We start from the raw sequence: 18,244 nt of genomic DNA on the forward strand, positions 1-18,244 counted from the left end.
GTGTGTTATATCTTTGGTTAAAGGCTCTGGCTGGGCCCCAGGGAGGAAATCCAACTTTTTCCCCTATCCTTGCTACTGCTCTCTGCTTCGTTTGGAAAAGAATTAAAATTGCTGGTTTCTGCAGAGCAACTGAGCACACTCATCTGGAGGAAACTTCTAGAGGTCAGGATGGGCTCACCAGGAGCAGGGACCCTAAAACATAAGGGCAAACTGGGAGGCTGTTGGGGCAGCAGAGGCTGCCTGCACAGACATTGTGGCCCCGAGTTGATTTAATTTTGGCTCTTTTATGCCACTGGTCTCCCCCAGCACTTCTACCAGCTGGAAGAACTGCCTTGTTCCAGCGGAGGGTGGAGGAGTCGCAGTGAACTTCCAACTGCCTTTGGACATGTTCAGTGCTGACGTACCAGTGGGTGCAAGCTCATCGTGCATTTATTCCAGCCTGACATCATAGGGCTGAGCGAGATCTTACTGAAGATGCTTTTTTACATCTACAGGATTATTTTCACTGAGTTATGGCTGCACAGGTGGGAGATCCAATGCAAGTGCCATGGCATAAATGTGGAGTCAGAAGTAGGGGAAAAGGTACAAGGACCCTTTTGGTGCTAGATTAGAAAACAGATCGCAAAATGTACTGTCTGAACAAGAGACCTACTCCAGAGGACAGTTCAGTGTTGAGGGCAGCCCCAGTGCTCCTCACGCTATCCATACTGACTGAATTTCACAGGCAGTAGCACAACAAGTGTCACGCCAGCCCACAGAAAACACCCAAACCCTGTGTCCAACGTTGTCCAGGTGAGAGGCAAGGACAGCAAAGGGGAGTTTCACCTGTTGGACGTGCCAGCACAGGAGGAGGACCAGTCTGACAGCCAAGCAGCTTCCCTTGGGACCTGAGGCCAACACCCGTCTGCAGGTCTGCTCCGAGTGCCACAGCCACACTATCTGTGACAGCAAGCACGGTGCACATGCACGGTGAGAATGAAAGGAGGACTTGGGCATTCAGACCATGGCTTGCCACAGGACCATGCTGGGGAGAGAACAATATGAGCCTGGGAGATGAATGTGCTGCCAAGGGCAGGTGAAGTCATCTGGGCTTTGCCCCCACCAGGGACCATGGGCAGGCAGCCCACCCAACCCAGACAGCCCTCTGCTACTGAGGAGCTGGACCAGCAAGGTTCTGACCCTGGGTAGCTACCTGCGTGCAGAGCTGTACTCAGCTGGCTTCTGTCTTTTGCTGTGTCCAGCCTGGGAAGGAAGACTCGGAGCAGAATGAAGTGGGGTGCTTGTTCCCAGCCTCCCCCCCCAGTGTGCTTCTCCAGTGCCTGGCCAAGCCAGGATGAGTTTCTGGCTCTGAACTGCTGCTGTGAGGTGCAGGGGTTGTGAACCTGCTCATGGATTTAGTCTACAGGAATGGAGCAGGACTCCCACAGGGACCACTGGGGGAATGAACAGCGGTTGGATGGAGTCTTCAGCATGTTGCCATCCTGCCACGGATGGGAATTTCCCCCCACTCCTAGAGATCTACCCTCAGATTGTAAGCAAGGCAAAAAAACATGTCAGGCTCACTTCCATCACCTGCATGTCTCCTCACCTGCAGGACACATCTCAGAGAGCTGGTTTGCTGCAACTCCCCACTCTTCCTCCTGCTGGCTGGGAGCTCAGGATCCACTGCACATAGCAGTGCCCTGTTCCTTTCCAACAGGCTTGATGGCTGTGTCCACAAGCCAAACCTTGTGCTAGGAATAGGGTCAGCTAGAGCAGTGGATATAGGTCCTCTGACCTTTCCCATGGCTCTACTGATCCAGAAATATAGCAGTCCCCACCCAAGTGGGAAAGCAGGCTAGTACAGAGGGGCTATTTTATGTATTTAAAGCACTATCTTCTCTGCCTGCACTATAATCCTGTGTGCAATATTAATTATCCAGCTAACACTGTTGCCATGACACTCAAAGTCATCAAAGCCAACATAAGCATATCAGACCTCCACCTCACCCTTCCTTTTTGCTCCTGGACTCAGACAAAGTCCCAGTGCCAAGCATTTGTGGCAGGGGAGGGACAGGAACCGACCATCTCAAGGGTTACATAGCCCACTGCGCAGCACAAGAAAAGTCCAGATTTGGACTTTTGGAACTTGTGCCTAATTCTGAAGCTGCATTCCAAGAACTGACTGAATCCAAACATGCCCATTTTTAGGTCAAGCTGCAAAATTACTTTTTCCTTATCACAACATTGTCCTATCTTTAGAAGCTAAAAGGGATGATTAGAGTTGTAAGGAGAAAGGAAGAAAGAAATGAAGGGAGTGGGATGAATAAACAGATCCAGAGCCCTGAAAAAGACACAAATATAAGATCAAAAGAGGATGAGCCAAATTCTGAAAAACTTGATGTATGCAGCATTTACATCCCTGAGTGGCTGACACTTAAGAAGCCCCACAGGCAGCAACAGCAGAGATCTGAGACCTTGCCCCTCCCACCCAGAGCATTGCCCAAATACTGACGGTAACTCTCATACCTCCAAAGACTGTGAGAAGGTCAATCTTATTTAACCTGAAATGAGGACAGGTGCAAGAGAGATGCTCACTGGTTAAGGGCTTGTGCTAGGGAAAGGTTTTTTTCTCAGAGAACCATTTTCCCCTCTGTGTGAGAGTCCCTGCAGTGTGTGGACCTCTCACTTGCAGGGTCCGTGATGAGCACAGGCAGGATCCCTGTGAGCTTGGTCAGCTGCACAGCAAACACCCGCAGGACTGCTCCTGACCACACCGTGCTGCCAGGGTTCATTCCCCCCCCCACGTACACAGCTTGAGTCTCAGGGACAGGGCAAGCTTGTCCTGGGGGATCTGGGCTCTCATCTACAGGCTGTTTCTACACAGGTCTTTCCTACCTTATCTTGAACTCAAATTGACAGCTACAGCAGCATCTATAGATATTGCCAGAAAGCTGCAGAGAGCCCTGAAACTGGATGATAAAGCAAACCCCAAAGTTCCCCTCACCCATCATGATCACCCAGGGCTGTATTCCCAGCAATCATGCTCCATACTTACCTTCAAAGAAATTGAAACTATCAGGGAAGTGGAGATCACAGGCATGGGCAGGAAGGGTATATTCCAGGTGATGGACTGCTCCTCCTGGGGGTTACTGATGCCTATGCTTGGGCAATGCATTCCCTGGGGACTCAGCAGTCAGAAAAGCCAGTGCACCCATGAGCTACAAACATCCCTGTGGGGTATTTTTTTTTGTTTGTTTGTTATATGCATCACTCCTGCATGCTAGGGGGTATGCTGCACACTAAACTAGGGGCTAAATGCAAAAGACCTGCTCTGGAGGCACAGCTCTCCTTACCTCCTCTGTCTCATTGTCCCTTCAGGATACCACCTGCCTTCCTCCTGATGGAGCTGGAGGACACTCACCAGTGCTCTGCTCAGGCTCTCAACGCAATGCAGGAGCTTCCTTGTTGGCCTTAGAGGTTGCTCTCAGTGTAAAGAATCAGTCAGAAAAGGGTGTTCCTGAGTGAAGGGGAAGCCAGTGGCAGGGCAGCACCTAGGGATATCCTGCAATAACTCCATGTGACTAGGCTGGTGACTAAGACAAGTCCATCAGTAGTCCTAGAGAAGATGAGGTGACAAGTCAAGGGTTCAGCCAGAAAAACTAGCCCAGGCTGAAAACAAAAGTACCCATAACACAGCTGAAACAAAGACTAGGGGCTCAGGCCTGAATTTAAATGGAGCTGCTGGTCATGTGCATGGGGAGCCCAGGTGGGGCTGGTTGGGCAATGAAAGTCTATTAGTGCCCCCAGGTGCATGACACTTGGGCTGTGCCAGCTGTAGAAGCTGCTTTTTCCCTGCAGTAGTGGGGACAGTAGGGATGCTCCTGGGTCTATGAGAGGAGCACTGCCTGCTGATGGGTAGCAGAGCACTGTTGATGGGTTGCACCATGTCCCTGAGCATCCTTTCCCAGTTGCTGGCTCTGACATTGTTCTGTATGGCTTTGACACCTCAGGTGGACCCAGCTGGGCTGGAGCTGTGCCCTCTATTCTCTTGGTTATGCCACACATGGTCTGTGTGAGGGCACAGGTTGGTGTTGCAGGACAGGCATCGCTGCACAAGGCCAGTCCATATAACGTGTCCTGCAGGAAACCTGGCTGGAGGCAAGGCTGGGCACCAGCTGTCTGGGGTGGTGGGGGCATTAGGTGGTCTTTCTACATTTGCTGTAAGCATTTCCTTGTGCAAATTCCTTCCAGCCATCCTGGGCAGGGAGAGTAATATGGCTGAGAGCGCAGTGCTACCATACGTTGCCCCATACTCTATTTTAAGGCTCTTTTTAGGTTCTTTCCCTGACTTAGTCCCCAGTGCCCTGTATTCTTTATTGTGCCAAGATTAGACACACATTGTCCCACTGCAGGAGGATAGCAGGTCAATTCAAAAGCAAAATGCTTATTCTCTGAGAACTCATACGAGACGTTGTCCCCAAGGGGTAAACATTTCCTTTATTTCCCTGAAGGCTTGCCTGACCTCCTCTGTCTGCTTTTGGGTACATGCTCCCTGCTAGGGAAGGAAAGCAAGGAACTGTAAAGCAAGGAGCTGCTTCGTTTACTGTAGAAGGAGATATGAGTGGATCTTTTACTTCTGCTTATGAAATCCCATTTATGACAATATTCACACCTACAAGCAGCTGGCACCCTTCTTCGTATGCCAGAGGCTCTACTGGTGATGAGTTTCTGGCTAGGAGCATTACCACTCACAACTGATATGTTAATGCAATTAGAGACAGTGCCAAGTGCAAAGCAGTATTTGTCCTGATATTATTGGTGATAAAGGAGCCTCCTGTGTGAGAAGCAAGTCCATTTCCAATCCATCTGTATCTATATCTAAAAAAGCTTTCATTTTCCCGAGCGCTGCAGCAGATTCTCGTGATAAATTGCTGCCATATCTTAGCTCCCAACTACATTACATCCTATTCAAATCCCCTTCATTATAACAAGAAGCAATATGACACCAAAAGCTTGTCTCAGGAATTTATGACACAGTGGAGACTCTTAGATCCACTAAACCCCATTAAAACCGTCTCCCTTATAAAACATACACCTTATTATGCACTTCAGTAGCGGGCAGCAGGTTGCCTTCTGCCAGGGCTCTTATTACCTGTGCAAGGGATGTACGAGGAGCACGTGCAAACAGTCGAGTCCCCGCTGAAAGCGCGGGGCTGGCGCCTGGCACACGTCAGGAGCTTCAGTTGTGGGGAGAGCTTTGTACAGTCATCTTTTTTTTTTTTTTTTCCCCCCCTCTAAGTTTGCTTACTAAGCCAAGACAAAGGAAAATGCACCCGATTGGCTAAAGCCAGTCTTTTATTCCAGGTCTCTTTCTGATACAAAGCATCGAAAAATGGATTTGGGGTGGAATGAAATGTTACATTAAATCTGAAATGAAACATTGTGTTTTGTTTTAAGCTGTTTAATTAAAATAAATTTACTCTCAAAATCTCTTTAAAAAATGTAACCTGGGATTTCACAACGGAGCAACATGTGCCAATTTGCTGATCTCTTCCTTCAAACATGCTCTCTGCTTGCAAACTTGTTGTTTCAGTCTTCATTTCAGAGATAATTTCTGTTCCCAACACTGTTGCCGGGATGTGCTTGTAAGCACCTTCTTGAGCCAGCGGAGCAGGAAAAGAGGGCAGAGATGTGGGGGTGCTGATGAAGTACCCGACCAGGTTAATTTGCAGGTTCAAGCCTCTCTGACCACCCCATCCCACATCCACACCCTCCCTGCAGCTCACACCAGCCATGCTCAGCTTCTGCAGGAGAAGCAAATGTCACCGGGCAGTACCAAGGAGCAGTGACGTAACCCTCCTGCAACAGCACAGCACTCGGGTATTCCTCATCCCGCAGAGACCGGACGCGTGAGCAGCCCGGGAGGAATTGCTAGGACAGATGACCCTTTCGAGCTGGGAAGATATGGCATCCTTCATCCCTGAGAAAGTGATTTTGCTTTTCTCCCACACCGCATCGATTCTCTCCCCCTACTTTTCACCTCCCAGCTTTCACACCACGCACCAGGTTGTGCCCTTCAGGAGTCCAGGTGGCAGCTCGTGTCTGATCAGCGTGCTGCTCATTAGACTAGGTAAATATGTTTGTGTTTTCCTCTTTTTACCCGTCGTTTAGTCTCATCTGACTCTATTGTTTACTGTACTGGATTATGCAAATCAAAATATAACCAATATTGAAAACAGAAAGGTAAACGGAGCTTGTGCCCACTCTTCTGGACCATGGCAAGGACAGGAATGCAGGACTGAGTCACCTCTGTGCAGCTACTGAGCATGATGCAGGGGTGCGTTTGTCTACTCCAGCCTCCTACCAGCGCTGACTCTGCACCCCAAATCAGCCAAAGCAGGATGCATAGTGCCGATCAAAAGCACCCTGTTGCAGGACCGGCACACTCATCTGTGTCCTGCTGCTGCTTCCCAAAGATCTGGGTGCTCAGCAGTCCTTCTGGGAGTGTGCAATGAATGCAGCTGTGCTCAGCAGTGTTATGACTTAGGATGGCTGCCTCTCATTGTGCTAAGTCTCCTTGAAGAAGGGGGATCTGCCTGGGGAACTGGGTTAACTCTGCTTTGAGGTGGGTGATTTTGTGCCAGAGAGGCAAGCAGGAAGGTGAAATCCGGGAGAAGAGATGAACAAGGAGAAGCAGGAGATCTCTCCGGATCACACACACATGCATGGAACCGAAGAAGAATTTGATGCAGAGCTATTGCATGCAGTGGAGTAATCTGTAAATAACTCAAGGTAAGTGAAGTGCAACTAGACATGTTCATGTGGCTTTTAAAGTCATGTAGATCAAGATGAGCAAATGTCTCCGTGACAGGATGTCATGGATTATTGATGCTGAGGCCAGAAAGGCTACTCTGTCCTTCTTCATCACCAAGGCCAGATAGTTTTACCAAGTGATTCCTGTGTCAAACCTATAATTTCTGGCTCAGTTAGGGCAGCTCTTTTAGAAAGACATCCAATTTCAAGCAAAAAAACCTCCAAGTGAGGAAGAATCAACCATCTCCTCCATACGTTGCTTAATGGCTAATTCCCTTCACTGTTGGAATGTGTCTTCTTTTCAGGTCAAATTTGTCTAATTTCAGCTTCCAGCCAACAGATCTTGTTACATCTTTGATCGCCAGATTAAAGAGCTCTCTGGTCTCACATATACTCTCTTCTGCTGGGTACTTCCAGACTTGTGTCAAGTAACTATTCAAAATGCTTTTCATTAAACCTTTCATTATAAAACAAGGTGTTTGGTGTTTTTTTTTCAGAGTTTTGCTAACTTTTGTACCTCTTTCCTGGATTCTTTCCATGTTTTCATTATGTGTGACCCTGGAACTGGACATTGAGCACACCGGTACTCTTATTAAAGCAATGCACAGTCCCATATGAACGTGAAGTGAGTATGTGCTGCTCTTTGACATTCTCCTCTTTAGGGACTTCAAGTTCAGAAGGCTTCCACCTGATCCCACCACGCTTTTCTAATCCATGCTCTGTACAATAGTCCCAACTTGTGTATATATTTTTGTTCCTAGATGCATGGATCTCCATTTAATTGGAGATCATTCAGACTTCTGAGACAAAATCAGGCTACCAAGTGATTGATGCTGCCTTGGCGACATTTGTCTTCCTGCTGGGTTTTATATCCTCTTTAATGCTTATTTCTAAAGACTGTACACTCTCTTCCAGGTCATTGATAAATACTGGCCTGTTGACCCTCTTCAGGAAGACCTAGCACTGATCTGACGATTTGCCATGGAAACCACTGAAGGTGGTCTCCACAGTCCCTGAGGGATGGTGTGTTCCCTACCATCTAGAAAGTACCTTTGGACTTATGATTCACCTATCATCAATGTTTTCATCTGCCAGAACATCCCACAGCTTCTGCATGGACAAAGAACTGAGCTAGCCAATTGAATGGCACCCAGTGTTTGGACAGACAGGGGTGGATGTGTGTGCACAAGTCCTGCACTAGCAGGAATCTGAAATGTGGCTGTGGTTTGCCTTGGACCTGGAAATGGCTTCCAGGGTCTGTAGGACAGATGTAGGTTTTTAATTACGATTCAGGAAAGCTAAAGGTAGAGGCTCTAAAGAAGGACAAGAGATGCATACAAATAAGGTCTGACAAGTTTGTCTGGAAAAGAAACAGCTCAATCTGAGTTAGCTGTTCCTAAGTTAAATATAAATGCAAATCTGGGGAAGGTGAGTGTGCAGTGAGTGTACGTGTTGTGCTGGTAGGAGACAGAGGACTGTGAGGAATGCCAGCCCCACGCAGTGTCAGACATCCAAAACCTCCGTCCGCAGCCAGCAGCAAGGCTGGTTCCTTCAGGGGCAGGTCCAGAGGTGTGGCTGCAGTTGGAAATCCCAGTGGTGGAGAATTAAATCTGCAGAGACAATATCTCTCCATTAAGGTAACCAGGAAACCTGTGTGGTTTCTGGAGTGGGCAATCCTCCCATCTGTTTGGTGTTAAATTTTGGGATTCCTCCAGCATGGTAAAGGAAGATGGAAGATTATTTATCTGGAAAGTTCTTCTTTAATGATTCTGCTATTCCGCAGCAACCTCAACAAATCTTGCTGCAACTTAGGAGGCAGTAGCAGAAACAAGATGCAATCCTGCAGCATCGCTGAAATCTCCAGAGGGTTATGGAGAAGATGGAGGAAGACTCTTTTGGAGGTGCACACCAAAGTTCAAGAGGCAACAGGCACAAGTTGCAAGGGAAATCCCAGCCGAACATGAGGAAAAGGTTCTTCCCTGTGAGACAGGTCAAGGACTGGGCCAACAGCCCAAAGAAGTGGAGGGATCTTCATCCTCGCAGATGTTCAAAATCCAACAGGGCAATGAGCCTGAGCAACCTGACTTGGTTTTGAAGATGGCCCTGCTTTGAGCAGAAGGTTGGACTGGAGACCTCTTGAGGCCTCTTTCGAACTAAATAATTTTGTGATTCTACAACAGTTTCAGGGGCAGCTTTTTCAGCAGTCTTTATAGTGGTGGCACTATGCAGGCCAGGAGTGTATTGAAGTGCAAACTGGATTACATTCATTACATATTCTGCTAAGCATATTGAGATCCTGCACTGCCATAGAAAATAGACTTAACGATGGACTCCAAAGCATCCTGACACCGCTTGATTCTCCAGTCCTGCCACCGATGCTCCAAACTGGGCGCTCTGCAGCACAGTCAGCTTGCACAATGAAGAACTCGGCCCCATTAAAAAATGCAAGCACCCACTGAATTTGATGCAGGAATTTTGTATTTCCAGAGACAAAATTCTAACGTCTACATTTTTGATTTTGTGTTAGATCTAACTTGTTGCTGCTCCAAAACTCTCAGCTAAAGGTTGTTGGATCATTTCGGCATTGCCCAAAATGGCTGGAGCAGCTCAGCTCCCCTAAGGAAGTACGGGAAGCAATTTGCAACAAGAAAATAAAAGAAAAAAACCCCCAGAAGCTGATGATTTTCACGAAATGGCTGCTAGCAGTGAAAGTTAATTTGTCATTGTTATACTTCAGAGTCTACATCCCTTTAGATGAATATGAGCATTTCAAGGCAACCCCCCAGACAAACCTAGTTCCCAATTCTAAAATGTTCTTGCTATGTAAAGATTAAAACAATAACATTTTAAACCCGCAAGCTTAAAATCTGAAGCAGTGGTGGGGGAAGACTCTGCAGCAGTGCAGGAAGCCCTGCTAATGATGTCAGTAAATTGTATCAGAAGGATTCTCTCATTTTGGGAAGAGAGATGTAATAGCGCGGGCTATTCTCACTGGCACTAAACTCATTAGTTTGTTTACAGTGTGCCTTCCTGCACCGCTCTCTGATATGCTGCAAATCTTATTTTGCCTTTGATATTTCAAGTCAGAAAGAGCAGGGAGAAGTCAAAGATACTCAGCAACATTTGTTCCCTTCCATGTCTGGTTTCTTTTTTTTTTTTTTTTTTTTTTTTTTACAAGGTGCTTGTTAAGGCTTGTTAAGGCTCCTGGTCAAGGCAGTGCTGGGGAAAGTCCTCGTTTCAGAGAAGAATGCATGTGGTGGCTGATGCTGAGTGACACGGTGCTGGGACAACGGTGGGAGGCCTGGGGACAAATGCTGATGGACAGAAGAAAGGAGAAGGGCATGTTCTGGCTGTGCAATGGTTGTACGTGCCAAGGGCTGGGTGAGAGCTATGTGGCTGCAGGAGGTGGTGGCTGGGTAACAGCAGGGCAGGACCCTGCTGCAGAGCAGGCCCCCCCCAAGACACCCAATGGCCAAGGGTGAGGCTTCAGGTGGCCCCAGATGAGAGGCACCAGGGCTGGGATGGGGAGAGCTTTGGCTCTGCAAGGCCAGATCGTGCCAAGCACTGGCCGGGGAGCGAGAACAGGCTGTGCTACTTCCCAGCCTTCTGCTCTCCACACCAGCCGTGACACCTCCGAGGCAGGCAGGCAGCTCTGCCTGCACATCAGCGCCTGCTGCCTGCCACTGGGAAGCCTTATCTGCCTCCGTCAGCCTCCGGCTTGGTGCTCTCCCAGCACATCAACGCCTTCCCCATTTCTCATTCTGCTTTGAAGCACGAGGTGGGAGCTGCCTGCCTGTGCCAGTCACAACCGCAGCGGCAGACAGAAGCTTGTCTCCAGCTGCAGGGGCAGCAGGAGTCACTGTCCCAGGAGCTGTCTCTGTGACACAACATTTCTTCCACGCTTTTATCCAAACCTGGATGCCTAGGCAGGAATTTGGTGGTTTTCCGACACTTAGAAATAGTTCTTCTGGCCCCTACAGGTGCTCAAAACCTGTGGGAGCTGAGACCTGAGGACACTGCAGTGAATGAATGTCACCCAACAGCAGGTGCCCATCCTTGAAGAGGTATGTGGCTCATATGACCTGCATGAAGGAAGCTCTGGGATGGACCCAGATACCAAGTCCTCACCCTGGAAAGCTGAGCCCTTCTCACAGGGGGCAGGAGTGGAGCAAGTGATTGAAGCAACTCTGAGCATCCCATCAGCATGAAGATGACTTCTCTGCTCCTTGTCCAGGAGTTCTGTTACTTCTCCACACCAGGCAACGACAAGCTACTATCATCATCAAATAAGTCTCTGGGGTCTTGTGGGCCTGACCCCTGCTCTGGGCCACCCAGGGCTGCTGGGGGGGTGCAGTTTGCACAGGGGTGTGCAGTCATTGCACAGCATCTCTGTGGGGCTCTCTTCCTGCTGGGGGATCCCAATGCTCCCAGCTCCAGCAATCAAGTCTTGCTGGCTGCTCTGTGGCTCCTTGGAGAGTCTTTCTGTAACAGCTCAGGGGTGCCAATCTGCTACCGGGGAAGGCAAGGGTGTTTACTGGAGTCTGTGGCACCAGCAAGAGGAGACACTCCTACCTGTTCATCCAGTGACAAAACACTGCCTGTAGGAGTGGGGACTCTGATGCAGCTAATTCAAGGAGGATGTGAGATCAAGCAACACTGCAAGAAGGTGAATGTGATCTATAAAGTGACCAGGGTGAGCTGGAGAGTAGAGGCTCTACCTCCATCCCGCTGGCACCTCCTGGCTCCTGATGGACAACGTGTCTCTGCAGCTGCTGCATGTGAGCCCTCGGCACGAATGTATTCCATGTCTCCTTGGTCTAGGACCACGTTTCTCTATGGCCTCCCTGATGAGCTTTCCTCAGGGTCTTGCTCTGGGAGGGAAGACTTGCTCCCAGCCTCTGCCATGGTTATGTGTGGCCATATAACACAATCAGCTTGCAAGGTTACTTACTCATCTCATTATACAAGCATAAACCCTAGGCAGACAAATATAAAGCAAAATAAGGTTTATGCCTTATGGAGAAAGCTTACTGCGTCTCCTAAATTGGAATAAAATATCTACAGGTGAAATACATCACTACTATTACAACAGTGCTCAGTGGTGTGGGAAGGGCTCCTGCTGTACTGGTACCAGTAGGGTCTTCATCAGAAGAGCCAGAGCCTGCAACCCTGCACGAGGCAGGCAGGGGCGGCGTGACCCACGCCGGCAGTGGGACATGGTCATGGCAGATGGGGGACGTCTGCTTCTGCTACCTCATCTGCATGGTCGTGTGTCTGCCTCAGTTTCCCAACAGCTGGCTTCAAATGACAGTGCTTGCTCCCATGGCAGCAGTTAATGAGATCATGTTTGTACATGGCTTTGAACACAAATGTCTCTGCAATGTGTAAGTGCTAAGTACTATTAGCAAGTAGCAGCAGTAGCAAGTACCTCCTTCGGAACAGGGCTCTGCTGACTTTGCCTGAGGCCATTCAAACCCAGTGAAGCATCACCCTCAGCCGCACTACCTGTGCTGCGGCAGACCTCCATGTCAGCCAGCACACCCCACAGTGCTCTGGAAACCAGCTGGAGATGGAGCTACAAGTCTAGAATCGAGTGCCTGACTTTATCTGGGCTGAGGGGTGTTGGTGTAGGAGCTCAGGCTCACTGGGACGTGGGAGAGACACCATCACCATGCAGGAGGGTGAAAGAAGGCATCCCACCAGGGGCTGGCATATGCAGACCCCAGGCTCACAGCGCACAGTACCCTGCTGCTGTGGGGAGGACATGGTCAATGCGCTGTTGTCGGCTGTTTCTGGGCTGGGCTGAAGTTTAGCCTGCAGATATCTGGAGTTAGAGCCGTCCCCAAAGCAGTGCCAAACCAACAGTCGATGCCCCTAGCTGGGCTGTGCTTTCCCTGCAGTGGCAGGGCATGCAGCCTGCTGAACACCCGTCTCTGTCTCAGCATCTTCCACGCTCACCCTTATTATCATGCTCTTCTCCGTCCTTCCTCCTCGTGCTACCTGATCGTCTCTGTGCTGGATCCTGCCTGGAGACAGATGATGTGCTGGGCAGGAATGGCAAAGTTTATTAAGTTGGGGTGGGAAGCTCTGGCAGGCTGGGTTCACAATTAGGCTCCCAAAGGCAAGATCATAAAGCATTCAGACACTTGGGATACAGGGCTGATTACCAGCATCTTTCATCATTAAATATTAACACCAAGGCTGCTTAAAGGCCAGTGAAAGAATTATAGAATTTAATACCTATCACGCTCTATCAATAGGCCGGGAGAAATATGGTCCTTTCGCCTATGTTTTTTTTTTAATGCTTCAATGTAAACTAGAAGACTGGCAAAATTAAACAGCACAATTCTTGGTTAGGAGCTACTGGGAATTGCAAACAGGGAGCACCAGGGATCAGACTTGTTTGATATGCTAGGGGAGCGAGCTCATTAAAACATAGGCATTGGTACCAGAAGGAGAAGAAATTAAAGCATAATTTAAGAAAAGAAATCCATCTATGGAGAGTGGCTCCAGCCCTTAGCGCTCCACTGTGTGGCTGCCCGCTCCCTGGGACCCCAGCCAGCTCCAGGCTGGTGGCCTGAGCAAGAGCAGCATCTGCACCCATCTCTGCAAAACTACCCTGACTGTGCTGAGAAACAGGACACAGCGTGAAATCCCCCCCCAGAGCCCACATACCCCTTTTTGCGACCGTATGCATGTGGGGTGCGATGGCAAGGATGCACGGCTGGTGCTCCCCACGCATTGCTGCTGGCTCCTTTATCCAGAGCAGAAAGCTGGGGAAAATCCTGGCACTCAAAAAGATCATGCTCTGGTTGTGACAGAGGTTATTGTTTTTGCTTTCCTGTTTTGCATTATCGTGCTGGGTTGTTCTAGGAAAAGGGTGCCTGGGAGCAAATCCCCCATCCCCAGAGCTGCAGAGCTCCCATGGCAGGACCACCCGGGGGGCCGCGGGCTCCCAAACCTTCCCTGGAGGGGAACTCATGCACCGTGTGGGGAGACCTCAGCACAGCCCAAATAGCTCAGAAAAAAACACCTCACCGGGTGTTAAAACAGCCATGGGCTTAAAACCGCCTGTGCCTTGCTCACAGTCACATCCTCATCACATTACAAAACACTCCTGACGTAATGCTCTGGGAAGAGATTTAAAGGATGTGCTGGTACAGACACAGGTTTTGTGTGAAAAACCAGGGGCTTGCAGGGGTCCCGTGAGCAGGGCTGGTTCACCTCTGTCCTTCGGCAGTGCCCCGTGCTGCTGCTTCCCCCCCACCGCCCTCCTGCAACCCTCCTTCCCGCTGTACACAGTAATGAACTGTTGCTGCTCGCTCCCTCGTCGCGGGCATGGCAGCAGAGCCAATCAATACAGTAATCAAGCGGCCCGAGCGAAGCCAGCCAGGTGCCTTCCTACCTCTCCGTTAGCAAACACGGAGCACACACGGCTTCTCCCACTGCCAGCACAGGCACAGCCAGGTCTCCAGCCAGGCTGAGGTCTCCCCAGGCTGTCCTGCCCTCTGCTTTTCCTCCACCAGCCCCGCTGATGGCTGCGCAAACAACATTTCACGTGGCCAAGTCAATCTGCAAAGCCGCAGCTAAAACTGGGGATGGATCACTTCATATCTGTGAGCCAGCACCTCCCTAAGGCTGCCCTGGTGTCAGAGTCTGGCTTTTCCCCGTAGAAAGACAATCCTGGCTCTGTGTTTTCTTGGATGGGGACAGTGCCACACTACTGAGACTGTGATGGCTGCAGCCAGACACGTGGCATCTGTATGGTGGGATGCTCCCCCCAGCTCAGGGGTGGGATGCTACTGCCCTGCTAAAGACTCTCTCCTGGCCCGTGCCTCCCTTGTCATATGGATAAAGATGGCCCAGAAGATTTTACCACACAAAATCAATGCATTTTCCCCAATTGTATTTTCCATAGAAGCACCAAGACTTGTTTGACTTCCAGAAACCTTCTCAGCTCCTGGCCAGCAAGATGCCCAGCCTGAACCTGGAGGAGTAAAACGATCAGCAGAGCTGCCATCCTACCAAGCGTTTTCCAGGCTTTGGTTCCTTATAGCCACACTTCAATAGTAACTCAGACACTGGGGCTATTGGATCAAAATAGTCATGCTCACATGATGGTAAGCATCATGTCAGTATAAACTGATACCAGCCAGGAAGTATTGATGTGCAGACTTTGTACCACCAGGCTTTGTGTCAGGTCACATATCACCTGTCGTCCCACAGGCAGCATAAATCTGGCATAAAACCATACCTGTGTTACATGCTCCATATCACACACAATAGAAACGTGATTGTGTGCCTGTGTGTCTTCTGGAATTGATTTTACAATACACAAGCATGTGTCCTAGGCAGATAAATGGCTGAAATAAGACTCAAAAAACGCACAATTGCTTCAGTTGCAGAGGGAAATCAGTGGCATCTTTGGAGCTGTGACTGTCCAGCAGTTTCTGGCTCAGGATCTCACTGCCCCAGGACCTGTTCCCTGCAGGGAGCAGGGAGAAAGATTGCTGGACTGGTTTGGTCTCTGATTTTCTGCAAGTGCCAAGCCCTCTGACACAAATCCGAGCGGTTCAGGGCCCTGTGTCACTCATGACAGCCAGCTCAGGGAACACCTGAGCAGAGTCAAGTTGTGATTTTCCATGCTTTCTGCATGCACACCACTGGAAATAAGAGCATGTGAGCTGCCCAAGCCCAGGGGCGACTGAGCTAGGAGCACAGGCACCTGCATGGGTCGCAGAGGCTGGAAAAGGGGGTGCACACAGGGCGTTAGTCTGGAGAAACTGCAGCTAGGTATCCTTTATTCCTTCAAAAACCTCTCCCCTGCCCTCCTTTCCACGCTGCTGCTGTCACCTCCATTTTTATCTCTTTACTCATTAGTCTTTCCTGTTAAGGCTCGATAGCACTGCTGCCCTCGCACGCTGCCGTGCACCCTCCGTGTGCCGGGTGCTGCCGCAGCTCCCGGGGCTCCCCCCGCCGCAGAGCACTCGCCGAGCTCACCCAGCCAACCCGAAATAGGGAAAGAAACTGGTTGCAAAGTCAGAAAGGCAAATCCAGACATGACTGACTCCGGGGAGCCTGATTGAAATAACTAATTAGGTTCTCACAGCCGTTTGCTTTGCAAGAATAAGACCATAGCCCACTCCATATTTTCTAATGAATCCCGCTCAATGTTTTCTAATGATTTGTTTAACCGAGTTTTCAGCGTCTCCAGGCTGCAGCGCCAGCGTGGCCCTACACAGCCTACCCCAGATGCTGGGGGAAGCTTTTGATACTCTCTCAAATTTACCTTTCCCCGCTGGTATGCAGGTATTTTAATGTTTCCCATCACGGTAGTGCAAATTCCATCTCCTGGTGCCATACAAAACAATCCCCTCCCCTTCCCCTGTTTACACTATTTAGACACACACAGATGGCTATAATTTTTTCTTCTCTTTTGAGCATCTCTCAGGGAATCTAAATAGGTGAGCTCTTCTCTCCCCCAACTGGCGCAGCCCACCATGGCCCCACAAACTGGTGTTGGGGCTCTGGACTCACGTTTTGCATCCCGGGAGCTGCATTCCCATTAGCCACAAGTACTTTGATCCCACAAACATTTATAGATGCAAACATCTTTCCAGTTGCAGAAAGTTATACTGAACTCAGGAGGGCTGCCTGTAAATAACATTATTCCTGTGTAGAAGTATTAGGTGTATTTTGATCAAATCATCTATTTTAATTGATATTTTCCAAGGCAGTCACTCTGCAGTGATTTTTTTCTTTTTAAATTACATTGTTTATTGCTTCTTGCTCCATTATCTCTTAGCTGTGTGGAGATATAAGCTTTTTCTATCTGTGCTGTTATTTCACTAGTGGCTAAGGTCATACTAACTTATGAGAGTTGCCAAAATCATGTTTCTTTCTCTATATACATTTTAATACCCACACTTGACTTTTTCCAGTGTTTTATTCTTCTCCATTGCACGTATCTTTCCCCGGGGAATTGCCAGTGTGGCAATAAATCACTGCTAATTCTCTTCTCTGCTACTCACACCCCTTCTTTATACAAATTTATTTTTTCACACATTCATTTGAATACTGCTTATGAAGAATGCTTTTTTTAAAGAACTTTGTCTTTTCCTAGTCACCCAATTTTTTTTCCCTTCCCTTCCCCTCTTCCCTTCCCTTTCTTTCCCTTGGAATGAAATACCCCAATGATTGAGCTGACATTGATTTCACACACACACACACACCCCCGCTATACTGCCATGGTTTTCTTTTCTCTGAGATACTTTTGCCGAAGGTCTCTTTTTTTGTGCTGTACACCCGTGGCTGTACCATTAGCTTACACAGCTTCATTGCCCCTTATTTTTTCCTACAAGTCTTAAGAAATTCCAAGTTGCCTCCTGCTATTCCATTTTGTGTAGAAGTTGTATAAACCTTGGCTCCTTGAGTGCCCGTACTGAAGTCATACTGTCTGTGTCTTTTCTTCTTGCATCTCTCATTCGCAGCAGGTCTGTAGTCTGTTGTGACTTAATTATAGTGCCTTTTAAGATTCCTCCGGGAGCTGTGGCACTAGTGGATTTTAATATCCCACCCATGACAACATTGTCATTAGTATTATTACTTCCACTACTATGATTAGTATACTACGGGCAGAATGAGTGGCTGCATACAGGTCAGGCACAACCCTGATTCAAGCAGTTTAATCTAAGAAATCAAATGCAGGCAATAATTGAAGACAGAGATGCTATGCCTGCATGCTGGAATGGCAAGCATGTTTGTCATTAATAAATTGCAGCACGGCTCGAAGCCGGGGTCCTGCTGACTCGGATGCTGCTGGGGAGGAGCAGGTCTGGGAGGGCAACGAGGGCACGGGGCAGCAGAGCCACCTCTGGGGAGTGCCTTTGGGATGAGTTTTAAAGAGTGTATTTCAGCCAGTGTGACTTTCTCCATGTCCAACAGGGTCTTGCCCTACATCCATAGCCGGGTCAGCAGAAGCATCTTGCAGCAAGGCTCACCATCGGCAGCTTCGGTCACACGCACTGCACATAACCTGGGTGCTGCTCTTCCTAACTCAGTTTAGAGAGCAGAGGTGGCCAAATGGCTTTCAGGGAATAAAAACATTCATGACGTTGCCAGGCCACTTCTCCTCTCTCTCTCCAGCACTGCACCTCCACCAGCCCCAGTGAAAGCAAGCTGCTGCTCTGGGTAGCACTTGGGCACCTTAAAGCATCCAGAGTCACCCAGATTTTCAGTTTATTAACTCTACAAAAAAAAAAAAAAAAAAAAAAAAACCAACCAACAAAAAAACAACTCACCTCTGAGGGCTGCATGTTAATCTCCATGCTCACCCAGGAGGATCTGGGCTGGAGGTAGAGGGATGTATGTGTGCCCCGCGCTGCTGCAGAAGGAGCCCACTGGAGCTCGCTGTGCAATGCCAAAAAGCGTCAGCTCTACAGGAACTTAT

The sequence above is a fragment of the Balearica regulorum genome, chromosome 14, assembly GCF_011004875.1.
Source record: "Balearica regulorum gibbericeps isolate bBalReg1 chromosome 14, bBalReg1.pri, whole genome shotgun sequence".
Taxonomy (NCBI): domain Eukaryota; kingdom Metazoa; phylum Chordata; class Aves; order Gruiformes; family Gruidae; genus Balearica; species Balearica regulorum.